At 44.7% G+C, this 14485-nt stretch overlaps 1 protein-coding gene and 1 non-coding gene across 3 annotated transcripts in view; both read right to left on the bottom strand.

The window, feature by feature from the left end:
* RORA (RAR related orphan receptor A) overlaps window positions 1-14485 on the bottom strand; it is a 417924-nt gene that overhangs the window by 346659 nt on the left and 56780 nt on the right. The gene's annotated exons all lie outside the window — the stretch shown is intronic.
* TRNAA-UGC (transfer RNA alanine (anticodon UGC)) lies at window positions 3800-3874 on the bottom strand. The gene has a single exon. It is a non-coding gene; the product is annotated as a tRNA-Ala (tRNA).

Genomic DNA, 14485 nt, shown 5'->3' on the forward strand with positions numbered 1-14485 from the left:
TAATTAATCTATGGAATTCTCTGCCATGGGATGTGTTGATGGCCACCAGCTTGGATGGCTTTAAAAGAGGCTTAAACAAATTCATAGAGGACAGGTCTATCAATGGCTACTAATCTGGTGGCTATAGGCCACCTCCAGTCTCAGAGGCAGGATGCCTCTAAATCCCAGTTGCAGGGGAGCATCAGCGAGAGAGAGGGCATGCCATCACCTCTTGCCTGTGGGCTTCTCAGGGTCATCTGGTGGGCCAGTGTGGGCTGTTCTTATGGTCTTAAGTAATGGGTGGGTGGAAGGGGGAGGAAGCTGCAGCAGAGACCACACCCCACTTCAATGCTCAGAAGAAGAGCACGGGATTCTGCATGGCTCTCCATGAACTGCATGTAAGGTCTCGTCCCTCTCTCCAGCACCTCCCAGTTCTAGGGAGCGCTCAGCCTGATAACCTGTGGTTGCTCCCTCTGCACAACATTCACAACCTCTCTGGTCCAATCAGGTCAGCTCAGAAGAGGTCAGGATGTACCCAGCTTCTCATGTGCTGAGCCCTGCTCAAAGCTGGGTGGTGTGGAGAAGAGGGGAGGAAGAGCAGGTAGTTCAGGCTCACCACATGCTCTCTCTCGCAAAAGCCCTTCTGAACTTGGAAACAGGTAGGGGATGGTGGGACCATCACCAACTTTGCACCCATCCCCAGAGGCCTCCCAGATTCAGGGGTACATTGACTAAAGTCCTCTGCAGCAGGGTCCCACTGACCACAAGCTTTGGGTTGGTTACCAGGACTGCCAAGACGTTCAGATTTCTAAGATAGCTATGTATTCTAAGGGGTTCTGTGTTTTGTGCTTTGAACCCATTCAACATCAACCAGAGAAAGTAGCAAGTCTGCTGAGGCAGTCTTCAGGACTAATAAGGATGGCAATGAAACACATTGATTAATTGGGTTCCCAGCAGCAGACCTGCTGAACATTTTAGTCTTCCACAGAAATACACACATGCATGTTGGAAGCTTACTGGAGCAATGGAAAAGAAAGAGAGAGCCCGGACATCCAGCTGTTCAGAGTTCATTTAGAGTCTGATTCAGTTCAGCCATTTCCTTACAGATCTCTTTCCCTCTGATTAAGAACCATGGAACCAGCCAGGAGGCAGACAGAAAAATAGCCTAGCAGTACAGAAGGGCAGTCTAGTCCCTTTCTCCAGGGATGCACTGCCCAGACTGAAGGAGTCTGGCATCAGAAGCAGGTGTTAGAAGTAAAGAGCAGCCAGGGCCATAAGATCTATTGCAAGGTTGTCAAACTTCAGGTGTCATTGGACAACAACTCCCATCAATCCCAGCCACAATGACACCCCCCGCCCACCTCCACTCAGAAAGTGAGGGCAGCAAAAACAGGACCTCATCAGGTGCCCCAGTCCTGGACCACCAAGTGTGCCGTCAAGTCGATTTCAACTCCTGACGCCCCCAGAGCCACGTGGGTTTTTTTGGTAGAATACAGGAGGGGTTTGCCATTGCCTCCTCCTACGCAGTATGAGATGATGCCTTTCAGCATCTTCCTATATTGCTGCTGCCTGATCTAGTACCAGCGGGGATTTGAACCGGCAACCTTCTGTTTGTTAGTCAAGCATTTCCCCACTGCGCCTCTTAAGGTGTGCTTTACAAATATGAACCAACACTTGGATTGTACCTGGAAACAAAACTGGCAGGCAGTGAAGAGCTTTTAAGCACTGGCAAAATGTTACTTTCATTTCATATCCTGTATGTTTTATCCTGTCACAGTGTGGTGACCTCTCCACCCCCACCCACCCCCAATGCACGGGGTTGGGGGAGAATGCAGCCTCATGACATTGCTTCTTCGCCTGAGACACTCTGGATCAGGGAGGAAACCCCACTTTGCTGCCTATAAGGGAAAGAAGCAGCTTTTTGAAGTTCAAAAACAAGAGAGTCCTGCCCACAGTGCCACCAGGTAAGGCCCTCAGTACATTGACTCTGTTTGTGCTATCAGACTGATTTGAGGAGGGGACTCCACATTTCAACTCAGATTGGATCTGGTGCTGATTTCTTCAGCAATGCACAAATATGACCAATATTGGTCAAAATATGACCAATACACCTGAGTTCCAGGCTATATGAGAACAAGACATATGACTTAATTTATATACAGCTTTTCAACAAAAGTTCACAAAGCTCAAATCAATCAATCAATCAATCAATCAATCAATCAAACAGCACAGCCCAATCAGCTGATGCCTGACCTGTGGGGTTTCCAGCTTGTGCACTGTGGCACCCGACACCCACGCAAAATGCACATGGTCTAATGTTAGGTTGTAATAATCTATGTGGTGTTATAACCTGAACCTTCAGTCAGACAATTCAGAATGAGGGTATCTGTGTTATACTCAGACACAATGAATTAATGGCACAGTGTATCCTTAAGTAAAGCCCAGCCTCCAGTCCAACCTGCCTCTCTCTCCTTAGCCTAGGAGGAATCCTTCTGCAGGCCTCTGTTAAGAGCCTTGCCAGGGAGCTGAAGAGAACCTTGTCAATATCTTGGTTAAGTTATGAACATCGCTGTGGAGCCTGAATATGGTGAAGGTTCAACAGACCACACAGTCTTAATGGGCTACTTTAGCCTTCAGGGATTGATGTGACACCACTGAAGTTCAGTTTTGCATTTTCTTTGAAATGCTCTGCAACACACCCTTAGCCTCTGGGACAGAGCAGGGTCTAATTCCAAACAAGTAAATTAATAAATTGCTGTTAAAATGATCAGAACACAGCTAAGTAGTCGGAGTAATTAGCAGAGCACCACCTAACAAAGGCTCAAACATGGCCTAATGGTAATTAGTTGGGAAAGGCCAATTAATTTTTCCAGTTCATACAAATAACTCAAATGAGGCAAGTGTATGTGGCAGGGAGGAAGAAAGAGGGCAGCTGACAAAGATAAAGTGTGGTTGTGGGTGTCTCATTCTTCCTGATCCACAGTGTGGTGGTGGGAATTGATGCAAACACTGAGAGGTTTGCAAGAGATGAAAACACTCCACTGGGTGGAGAAAGGGGAGATGGCTAGAAGAAGAAGAGGGACATTGGTCAAAGAGGGACATAGAGACTAACAAGGGATGCGGACTGTGGATGGGTTTGGTTTTTTTAATTAATTCTCAGTGCAAATGAACAGAGGTAAGGAGAAGTAATAAGACAGCCAAACATTTCAGGTATTGTCAAGTTCTCTGCATTTTCAGATTCAAAGGAACACAGGAAGCTGCCTATAAAGAGTCAGACTCTTGATCCATCTAGCTAAGCTCAGTATTGTCTGATTGTCTGATTGATTGAATGATTAAGTGCCGTCAAGTTGGTGTCGACTCTTAGCAACCACATAGAAAGATTCTCTCCAAGATGATCTGTCAGTGGTGCAGTCATTGCTGTCATAATCGAGTCCATCCACCTTGCTGCTGCTCGTCCTCTTCTTCTCTTTTCTCCCACTTTCCCCAGCATTATGGGCTTCTCAAGGGAGCTGGGTCTTCGCATCATGTGCCCAAAGTAGGATAGTTTGAGCCTGGTCATTTGTGCCTCAAGTGAAAATTCCGGATTGATTTGTTCTATGGTCCAAGGATTTGTTTTCCTGGCTATCCATGGTATCCTCAGAAGTCTTCTCTAGCACCAAAGTTAAAAAGCATCAGTGCTTTTCTGTCTTGCTTCTTCAAAGTCCAGCTTTCACATCCATAGAGTATCATGGGGGAAACCATTGCAGTATTGTGTACTGAGTGTCTACTGATGAGCAATGGCTCTCCAAGGTTTCAGGCAGGAGTCTTGCCTAGCCCTACCTGGAGATGCTGCCAGGGATTGAACCTGGGACCTTCTGCATGCAAAGCAGATGCTCTTCCATTGAGCTACACCCCCCTCCCAAACACGGAACACTTCACGAAGTATGTTACAAATTCAATCACAGCGGCTGCTGACCAATTATTATGTCTCCCCTCACGGTACTACTTGGAGGGAGGAGGCTGAAACACTTTGCAAATTTGCATGAGCAAAACAGCAAAGCTGGAGCCAGTCTTAAACCAGTCTTATATTCTCTCCCCATCTCACCATTTGCTTGGCCTTTTAATAGCCACATTTGACAAGAACTAAAAAGAGACTGATGACACAACCTGAAGATAACAGTGTTGAGCTACAAGAGATAATCTCCATGCCTTAAACATCTGTTGGATCCTGACTCTCCCGTTAGAAGGATCTCAGGCAGTAGTCCTGGAAAAAGACACCTGGCCAAAGAGCCAAAGACCCTGAGGAGCTGCTGCCAGGAAAGACCAAACTAGGTATGATGGTAAAACTGTCCCTGCCTAGTCTGAGGGTTATTTTCTGCTCAAAACAGCAGTGGTGTCCCTCACCGCCCAATCTGGACTGAGACTGCAATGCTTGCAGAGAGCAATCCCCTCTGTGTCCTTTCCTACTGAATACCCACCACCCACAAAGCTCCTATGGGCCCTCGAGGGGATGATGGGAGTTGTAGTCCAACAACATGGGGGGGTTTGGGTCTGAGAACAGACTTCCTCGTCTGCTGCTTGTGAGAACTAGGTCTAAATTTGCTCACCATGCCTGGCTTTTCCATTCCTGGTGGATTTTACTTCCTGTTATTCAAAATCACCCAACAGATGAGACCTGCCACCTTTGCTGCCATTTGCTGAACTTCTCCAGCCTTGATCATTAGTTTCCCAAGCAGAATAAATCATTGTCCAAACATAAAGAGACCTTCAGCACCACTCAGTTCTCCCTGCCTGACATCAGAAAGGTCTGTGTTCTCCCGCTCTGAATTTCTCCGGTGCTCGGCTGGCTGCTTTTCATTCATAAAACACGAGTTTACTGTGGCAAGACCCCAACTGATCTGTCGCCCTTCCGCTTGTCAATTCACGTCAGTCTAGCACCTCTCTGGAAAGAAAGAAAAAAAGCCCCATAGCCTTTGTCTCCTCCCTGTGCAGCCAGAAGAGCCAACTGCTAATTCATCCTCTACTTCACCTTTTTTGAAACAACAGCATCAGGAGAGCTGGGAGGCTGCAGGTTTTGCAGGCACATTTATTAAGAGCTATTAAAAAGAGTGACTTCACATCCAGGGTTCTCAAAGCAAGTAGTCTGTTTCCCCTTGGATTGGCCAAGGTTGCAGATTATGACACATTCATGAAGGATGAGTCTTACAACAACTTTTAGCCACCACAGCTAAAGAAAACTCAGTTTCAGAAGTAATATATCTCCATCCATGAACCAGATGCTGAGGATACAAAACAGAGAAAGGTGGTTATGAACTGTTTGCCAGCTTTCAAGTGGCTTTGGGCTGGTCACTGTCAAGAAAAAGAGTACTAGCCTAGATGGACTAGGTCTTATCCAGGACTACAGTTCTTACATTTAAGGAGGCTGGCGAAACCAAAATGCACCTTATATACCTTTGTTCAAGTGCTGGAGTTGATCTTTACATTCTGCTTACAAGTTATTTTAGCATCCCAGCAACTTGCAAAGCAGAGTGGCCAAATCAAGCTAATTTAAGATACCAGGAAAAGAACTCCTTTTCGAAATAAAAGTTAGGATGAAGAGATTAAAAAGGATGGGACCGGCAAAACAGAAATCAGGGTACAATGAAAGAGCAAAGCAATGTGAGGAAAACACCAACCCAGAATCAATATTTGTATTGTTTTTAACTATGCAGGTGGACCTCGTTATCCACGGGGGCTCTATTCTGCCCTACAACCATGGATAACAAAACTGCAGTTAATGAGTCATTGAGTGAATGGGAATTGGGGGGGTTAAGTTCCTGGAGGGCAAAAGAAAAGCAACTCTACCATGCTCTCCAGGGCTCCAGCTGTCCAGCAATGCCCCCACTCCCCACAATTCAGCCAATATTCCACGAAAAACCACAGGAATTTTTTTTAATAGAAGAGGCACAAAACATAACTTTAAGCAAAATGGTGGCCAGAAATGACCTTTGAAGTCATTTCCGGCCACCTAGGAACCACGGACACACAGATCTTAATCCTGTGTTTTACAGCATATACCAAGGTCGGGTGCACATGGCCAGACCATGGATATGTGAAACCGCGGGTGCCAGGGCTGTATGTGACAAAGTCCACTTGTATTGTAAACTACTTTGAGATTGTTTTAATGAAAGGCAGTTTTAATGAAAGGTATGAAAATTTAGCAATAAACAAACAAACAGAATGGCCTTCAGCCAAAAGATGCTGCATTGTGGTTAAGAGAGAGACTAAGCGATGAATCAGAAACTCCCAGTTCAAATCTAGCCTCTGCCTTGAACTCACCAGGAGGCTGGAGGTAAGCCTCACCCTCTCAGCCCTAGATGCAAGGTGGGATAAGAATACTGACAGTACTTACTTTACAGGGTTACTGCAGGGATTACAAACAGATAATACATCTGAAGTGTTTTTTTTAACACTGAGGAACCCCACACAAATGCTAATTATAAAATGCCTGACCATCTAGCAAAGATTTTCCTCAACCCTAAATAAGCTGCGAGCATTTCTTGGATTTCTGCATCCAAGCTTGGAAAACACACCAAACTGGAGAAACAGCTCTCTTTCCATCACTGAGTTTGTCTCTCAGGTCTTCCCTCCAAGTTGCCCTGGTTTCTCCGTTTCAATTAGTGGATACATTTCCTTATTGTTTCCTGCTCATTTTAATGGCTTTGGAGACGTACCTAAATTGTGGTTGATGAGTTTTACAACATAAACAGCTGCAAGCACTTATGACCATCTGATACCTACGAGGGTGGCTCATCTTTTAAAAAAAAGAAAGAAAGTAAAAATGTAATGAGGAAGAATTACTTTGAAAGACAAAATGTGAGGCATCCTGCAAACCATGACCAAAATGGTAGAAATACATTTTGGACTGGAGATCAGCAGTCAAAGAAGTGTCTGCTTACACTGTACCAACAGGACATGGGTCACCCTTTCTACCCCACACCCATGTTCTAAGCTTCCCTGCCCTTGTGTCAAAGACTGGGATCTTGAGGCATCCTCTGAGGAGTCCATGACCACCAGAACCCCCAATCTGGAGCCCAAGGTCTCACCACGACTCTGAGGAACATCAGGACGAGATCACACACAAGAAAGATCACACCCCAGAGATCCTAACCTCAGCCCCAGCTAGGAAGCCCCCAAACTCCCAGGAACCATGTCACCATCAAACCCATGCCTAGATGCAGCAGGAGAGGAGAGCTGGTCTTGTGGGAGCCAGCATGACTTGTCCCCTTAGCTAAGCAGGGTTTGCCTTGGTTGCATATGAATGGGAGACTTGATGTGTGGGCACTGGAAGAGATTCCCCCTCAGGGGATGGAGCCGCTCTGGGAAGAGCATCCAGGTTCCAAGTTCCCTCCCTGGCAGCATCTCCAAGAGAGGGCTGAGAGAGATTCCTGCCTGCAACCTTGGAGAAGCCGCTGCCAGTCTGTGAAGACAATACTGAGCTAGATAGACCAATGGTCTGACTCAGTATATGGCAGCTGCCTATGTTTCTATGTAAGAGCAGAGCATTAGACCGGCAGCCCACAGACTGCTTCCGGAGAAGTCTCCTCGTGAGACAGAGGTGTCACCTCAGGAGAAGGAAATGTGCATACATAGTTGGCAGGAACAACACTGACGAGAACCAGGAAAAGCATGGAGGCCTTCCTGGATCGACTGAAACACCTCAGTTGCAGCCTTGCACGGCTGGTGCAGCAGTCCATGCAGACTTCGCTCTTCCAGCTCTGGGTCCCATCAATACTCCGGGCTTCTTGGAGCCCACCTTGCTCCCTGCCTTTTCCTTCAGGGAGGAGAGCTGGTCTTGTGTGGCTGCATTGCCCCCTTTGCTAAGCAGGGTCCACCCTGGGGTTGCATTTGAATGGGAGACTACATGCGATCTCTATAAGATATGGGGCTATAGCTCAATGGAAGAACATCTGCATGAGGCCCCAGGTTCACTCCCTGGCAGCATCTCCAGGGCGAGCTGGGAGAGATTCCTGCCTGTAGCCCTGGAGAGATGCTGCCAGTCAGTGTAGACTAGGGCTGCTCAACTTTGGCCCTCCTGCAGATGTTCGCCAACAACTTCCATAATCCCTGACTATTGACCACTGTGGTTGGGGATTATGGGAGTTGGAGTCCAAGAACAGCTGGAGGGCCAAGGTTGAGCAGGCCTGGTGTAGACAATCCTGAGCTAGATGGGCCAAAGGTCCGACTCTATCTATCTATCTATTTATTTATTTATTTATTTATTTGCCACATTTATATACCGCCCTACATAAAATCTCAGGGCAGCCTGCAATTTAAACAAATAGCAAGCAGCTAGTAAAACCTAAAAATCATATAAAACAGATTCAAAATTACCATAAATAAAACTTTAGAACTTTAAAACACCATAAACTAAAAGCCTGATAAAAGAGGTGTTTTCAAAAGTCGCTTAGAAGCAATCAGAGATGGGGAGATTCTAATGTCATTTGGGAGTGTGTGCCAGGGCCCTGGGGCAACCCTAGAGAAGGACAGGTTTGGGGTCGCTACCAAGCAAGCCAGTGGCAACTGCAACCCAACCAGACCTCCCCTTATGATCTTGATAGGTGCCGGGGTTCATGAAGAAGAAGGCGTTCTCTTAAATGGAGAGGAGAGCTGGTCTTGTGGTAGCAAGCATGACTTGTCCCCATAGCTAAGCAGGGTCTGCCCTGGTTGCATCTGAATGGGATACTTGATGTGTGAGCAGCACTGTAAGATATTCCCCTCAGGGGATGGAGCTGCTCTGGGAAGAGCAGAAGGCTCCAAGTTCCCTCCCTGGCTTCTTCAAGATAGGGCTGAGAGAGATGCTTGCCTGCAACCTTGGAGAAGCCGCTGCCAGTCTGTGAAGACATTACTGAGCTCGATAGACCAATGGTTTGTGACTCAGTATATGGCAGTTTCCTATGTTCCTATGTTAAATACGCTGGGCCCAAGCCGCGCAAGGCTATAAGGCAGCTTCCTACATCTCTATGTCCCTTCCTTTGGTGCCAGTGTGGATTCTGCTGGCCTCAAACTGCCATGACCCATACCTTACGGGCTGAACTCAGACACCTTGCTCCAGAAGAACCATCATCCTGCATGAACTTCCCCAGCCCTTCCTCCTCAAGTAGAACACGGACTTCTTAAGAATTACACATTAAGAAGTAACCAGAGGTTACCAGAGAACCAAGAATGCCAGTTCACTCAATACTAAAGGCCTATTCACACACTATGATCAAATCTGTACACAGGCACAGTTATTCACACAATGCAGGTTGAATGCAGGTACAGTCATTCACACAAAAACATGCATGTGTGTACAGACATCTGAACACATGTACAGCCTAACAGGGCTGTTCTCACAACCATTAATTGGGTAGGTGAAGCTTCCAACCCAAGTTTGGGAGCTGTGCATGTCTGTGAGTTAAAAACTAGGTCGAAGGCACTGGCAGTGATGGGTCAGAGGGCTTTTCCTGCCACCTTGTTAAAGAGCTGGGTACAGCTGCCAGGTGGAAGGAAGCCCCCCGACCCGCAGCTGCTTGACACACGACCACGGCCGGTGCCTACAGTCTTGTTTTTAACTCACAGGAGCAGAAAATGGGAGCCCACACTGCTCCCGTACTTGGGTAAGAGGCTTCTCCTAACCTATTCATAATCATATGAACCAACCTGTTGCCAGAATAATGCTGGGAACAATTAGCATGAATTACAGACTCTGCTATACTGTGTTTGTGAACTTTGGAAGAACATCTGGCTGTCCAGCATTGGAGGCAGAATGGCAGACTGATTGGATCTGCTCCAGCAAGGCAATTCTTAATACAAGGCTACCCAAAACAGATGTTGTATGAAGGGGAAAGAAGGCAACAAGGTCTTTACAAAGATTCTGTTCTCCTCTATGATCATCCAATGTTATGAATTAAAATAGGATAAAGTGACGATAAAAAATGAATATGAGAATTCATAAGTTCTCATTAATGTTGAACAGTTTTCCAGCTGGGCAGAAAATCAGAACACACATCTGGTACTTGCACAAGCCAATGTGGAAATAATTGGAATCTGGGTTTCCCCCCTCCTATTTTGTCAGTTACTCCGAGAATGTTCCTTCCACAATAAAAAAAGCAGAAGCAACTTCCTTAGGACAAAACAGCAACTGTTCTTTTTGCACAAGGGGAGAACCAGAGAAAGAGAAAGGAAAGAAAATGCAAGCAGTGAGCTGAATGTAATATTTCACAACAAAGTAAAACATAAGTCAACAGAATGAAGGAGAGAGGGAGTGAGAGATGGGACTGCAGACCCAATAAATAACCATTCTGGAGACAACTGTGCAAATTTAACAGAGTTTTGGACAGGAAAGCAAACTTTGCTTTGTCACTTTATGTCCCCAAGGTATTTTGCCATCCTTAATGGATGCACCACATAGTCCTAGAGGAATGCCCTGTCAGGGCCAGGATGTGGTCATATCCAAATCCAGACCTCAGGATTCTTGGAAGTCAGAGGATTCTGTTTGAAAAACTAAAGAAGTTGTAACTTCAAGTGTGGCAGGCAGAAGGCGCTGTCCTTGATGTCCCAGCAACCTCAGAAGCTCAGTTTTGCTGATATTTATATTTGCCTTCTATTTGCCAAGAGACCAAAAGAACATAAATGGCAAATTAAGGGGTGCAGGGTTGAGCAGGTTAAGACCTATAAGTACCTGGGTCAAGTTTTCCATGCAAAAGGTTCGTGGGGCCCACAATGTGAATACGCGGCAGCAAGTGCACAGAGGAGTGCATCTGCTGTACAGGTGAAACTCGAAAAATTAGAATATCGTGCAAAAGTTCATTAATTTCAGTAATGCAAATTAAAAGGTGAAACTGATATATGAGATAGACGCATTACATGCAAAGCGAGATAAGTCAAGCCAAAATTTGTTATAATTGTGATGATCATGGCATACAGCTCATGAGAACCCCAAATCCACAATCCCAGAAAATTAGAATATTACATGAAACCAATAAAACAAGGATTGTAAATAGAACAATATCGGACCTCTGAAAAGTATAAGCATGCATATGTATTCAGTACTTGGTTTGGGCCCCTTTTGCAGCAATTACTGCCTCAATGCAGCGTGGCATGGATGCTATCAGCCTGTGGCACTGCTGAGGTGTTATGGAAGACCAGGATGCTTCAATAGCGGCCTTCAGCTCTTCTGCATTGTTTGGTCTCATGTCTCTCATCCTTCTCTTGGCAATGCCCCATAGATTCTCTATGGGGTTCAGGTCAGGCGAGTTTGCTGGCCAATCAAGCACAGTAATCCCATGGTCATTGAACCAGGTTTTGGTACTTTTGGCAGTGTGGGCAGGTGCCATGTCCTGCTGGAAAATGAAGTCAGCATCCCCATACAGCTCGTCTGCGGAAGGAAGCATGAAGTGCTCCAAAATCTCCTGATAGACGGCTGCGTTGACCCTGGACTTAATGAAGCACAGTGGACCAACACCAGCAGATGACATGGCTGCCCAAATCAACACAGACTGTGGAAACTTCACACTGGACTTCAAGCATCTTGCATTGTGTGCCTCTCCATTCTTCCTCCAGACTCTGCGTCCTTGGTTTCCAAATGAGATGCAAACGTTGCTCTCATCAGAAAAGAGGACTTTGGACCACTGAGCAACAGACCAGTTCTTTTTTTCTTGAGCCCAGGTAAGACGCTTCTGACGTTGTTTGTTGTTCAGGAGCGGCTTGACAAGAGGAATACGACATTTGAAGCCCATGTCCAGGATCCGTCTGTGTGTGGTGGCTCTTGATGCACTAACTCCAGCCTCAGTCCACTCCTTGTGAAAGTCCCCAACACTTTTGAATGGCCTTTTCCTGACAATCCTCTCCAGGCTGCGGTCATCCCTGCTGCTTGTGCACCTTTTTCTTCCACACTTTTCCCTTCCACATAACTTTCTATTAATGTGCTTTGATACAGCACTTTGGGAACATCCAACTTCTTTGGCAATTACCTTTTGAGGCTTTCCCTCCTTATGGAGGGTGTCAATGATGGTTTTCTGCACAACTGTCAAGTCAGCAGTCTTTCCCATGATTGTGATTCCTAATGAACCAGACTGAGAGACCATTTAAAGGCTCAGGAACCCTTTGCAGGTGTTATGGATTGATTAGCTGATTGGAGTGGGACACCTGGAGCCTAGACTGTTAAACCTTTTCACAATATTCTAATTTTCTGGGATTGTGGATTTGGGGTTCTCATGAGCTGTACGCCATGATCATCACAATTATAACAAATTAAGGCTTGACTTATCTCGCTTTGCATGTAATGCGTCTATCTCATATATCAGTTTCACCTTTTAATTTGCATTACTGAAATTAATGAACTTTTGCACGATATTCTAATTTTTCAAGTTTCACCTGTACTCAAATTCTTTCACACTAATGGGGGACATTACATTCCTGTGGTGGTTAGGGTGTATCAGGCTATAATACTGGCACAAATGTTGTACGGGATTCAGATTTCTCCCACCTGTAATTTTAATCCCTTAGAAGTGGTTCAATCTGGATTTCTTCATGCCATTTTCAAGTCCCCAGATGCGTATTGAATGCTATCCTGCGTTTAGAGACAGGGTTGACCAGAGTTGAGGCACAGGCATGGCTTCATACATTTAACGACTGCCTTAAGTTATATGCCTGCCCCCAGGGCCTTGCTCCCTGAAAGATACGTTTCTGTTCTGAAAGACAAGTTTCACTCATCCTGGTGCAAGAGCCTCTATGACAGTTTGGACAGATATGGCTTCTTGCGGCAATATTTATTGGCTTTGGGTCCTGATGCTGCCAAATAAATTATTAAACAGCATGTGGCGGATATGCAGAAGCAATTGGATTTAAGTCTGGTTATCACCAGTAGTACTTTAGGTGGTTTTTCAAACTACCCCCAGCCAGCTGCATACCTCACCCATTTGACCACCTTAAATCAGAGGCGAGCCTTTTCGCTGACATGGTTTAAGTCCTTGCCTTCTGCCATTTTGGATGGCAGATTTAAGGGGATACTGCTAAGGAACCGGTTATGTCCATGTGGTTTGGGTGACACTGAGTCCGTCTTACATGTTCTTTTACACTGTGCCTATAATAGGTGCATTCCTACTATCTGGTTTGAACCATATTTTAAAAATAGGTCTGGTCAATCAGAAGAGTATTATATCTCCTAACTTTTGGCGGATCAACAATATCTGTTGTATTGTTTTTATGCCTGTTTTTATATGTTTTTATATTTTTTGCTTGATGTTTTTATTGCCTTTTTATTGTATGTTTTAACTTTTGTAAACCGCCTTGGGGTTGTCTTTTAACGAAAGGCGGTATATAAATGTAAAAAAAATAAAAATAAAAATAAACATGCAGTTGTCACAGCAGGGACAGCAAGCTTCTGTGCCGCAGCCTGTAAACTGAGATGGGAAGTTGTAACTGAGATTTTTGCATAATCTGATGGGTTGTTATCTAGTTTCACTGTTTTGATTTTGTTTTGTTTTATTCTGATTTATAGTTTGTTGTGTATATTGACTGGTCATTGACTATAATACATTATTACTTACCTATATTTGCCTTCCTACTGCTGCTACTGCAGTTTGGAATGCCCTTTGGAATGCCCTCCCGAAAAGGACCTGCCTGCTCATGTCTTTGTTTTCAATCTTTTCATGTCTTTTGTTTTGGTTAAAGAAATCTTAAGCTGATTAACTAAATGAATTTTAATAAATCCATTTTCAGATATGCATAACTTTGCATAGGACAAACAGCAGTCGTAGGCATCAACCAAACAATATTTATCATAGTTGTAACAGTTTTGCAGAAAAAAAGTTACTTTCCTTAGTTTGTGCATAGATATGCACAATAGATATGCACAATAGATATGTACTAGGCACTATCCTAGGAAAGGTATTTCCTCAAGCGTGTGAGAGTGAAAGTGGAGTGACTCTTACAGACACACACACACACACACACACACACACACACACATAATACTTTAAAGACAACATTTCTTTTTAAATTGTATAGCCCTATGAACTGGGTAAATTTGCTTTTTTAAAAAATAGTTTATTAAGTTGAAAACAAACAATTCATATCCACATACAACTGTGAGAAAAAGGTGGCAGAACTTTTTGAACTGATTGATCGTACCACTTCATTGATTAAAGGCTGCAGGCCTATCAGGAATCCATCCTCTGGATGTTAAGTGTGTATGATCTCTTGTTGCATTTTGTGTCTAAAATCATTTGAAAAATAGAGATCTGCTATTCCAGCTTTCACTGTTTCTACTTCAAATGTGGTCATAGCTCTGTTGGTGTTTGATAAACATGTTATAGTTTTATACCTTTTGACTTGTGTGTTTCTTTGAAAGTTTTGTAAGCAGAGAATGAAATGATGATGATGATGTTGATGATTCTGACAATGATGACAGCAACAACAACTGGATGGTGTTCATCCTGTGCTTTAACATGCAATATCGCAAGTGAATCTGATTTGTACAGACATACTCATTGCTGCTCAATTT

This window comes from Hemicordylus capensis, chromosome 10, assembly GCF_027244095.1.
Source record: "Hemicordylus capensis ecotype Gifberg chromosome 10, rHemCap1.1.pri, whole genome shotgun sequence".
In the NCBI taxonomy this organism is placed as follows: domain Eukaryota; kingdom Metazoa; phylum Chordata; class Lepidosauria; order Squamata; family Cordylidae; genus Hemicordylus; species Hemicordylus capensis.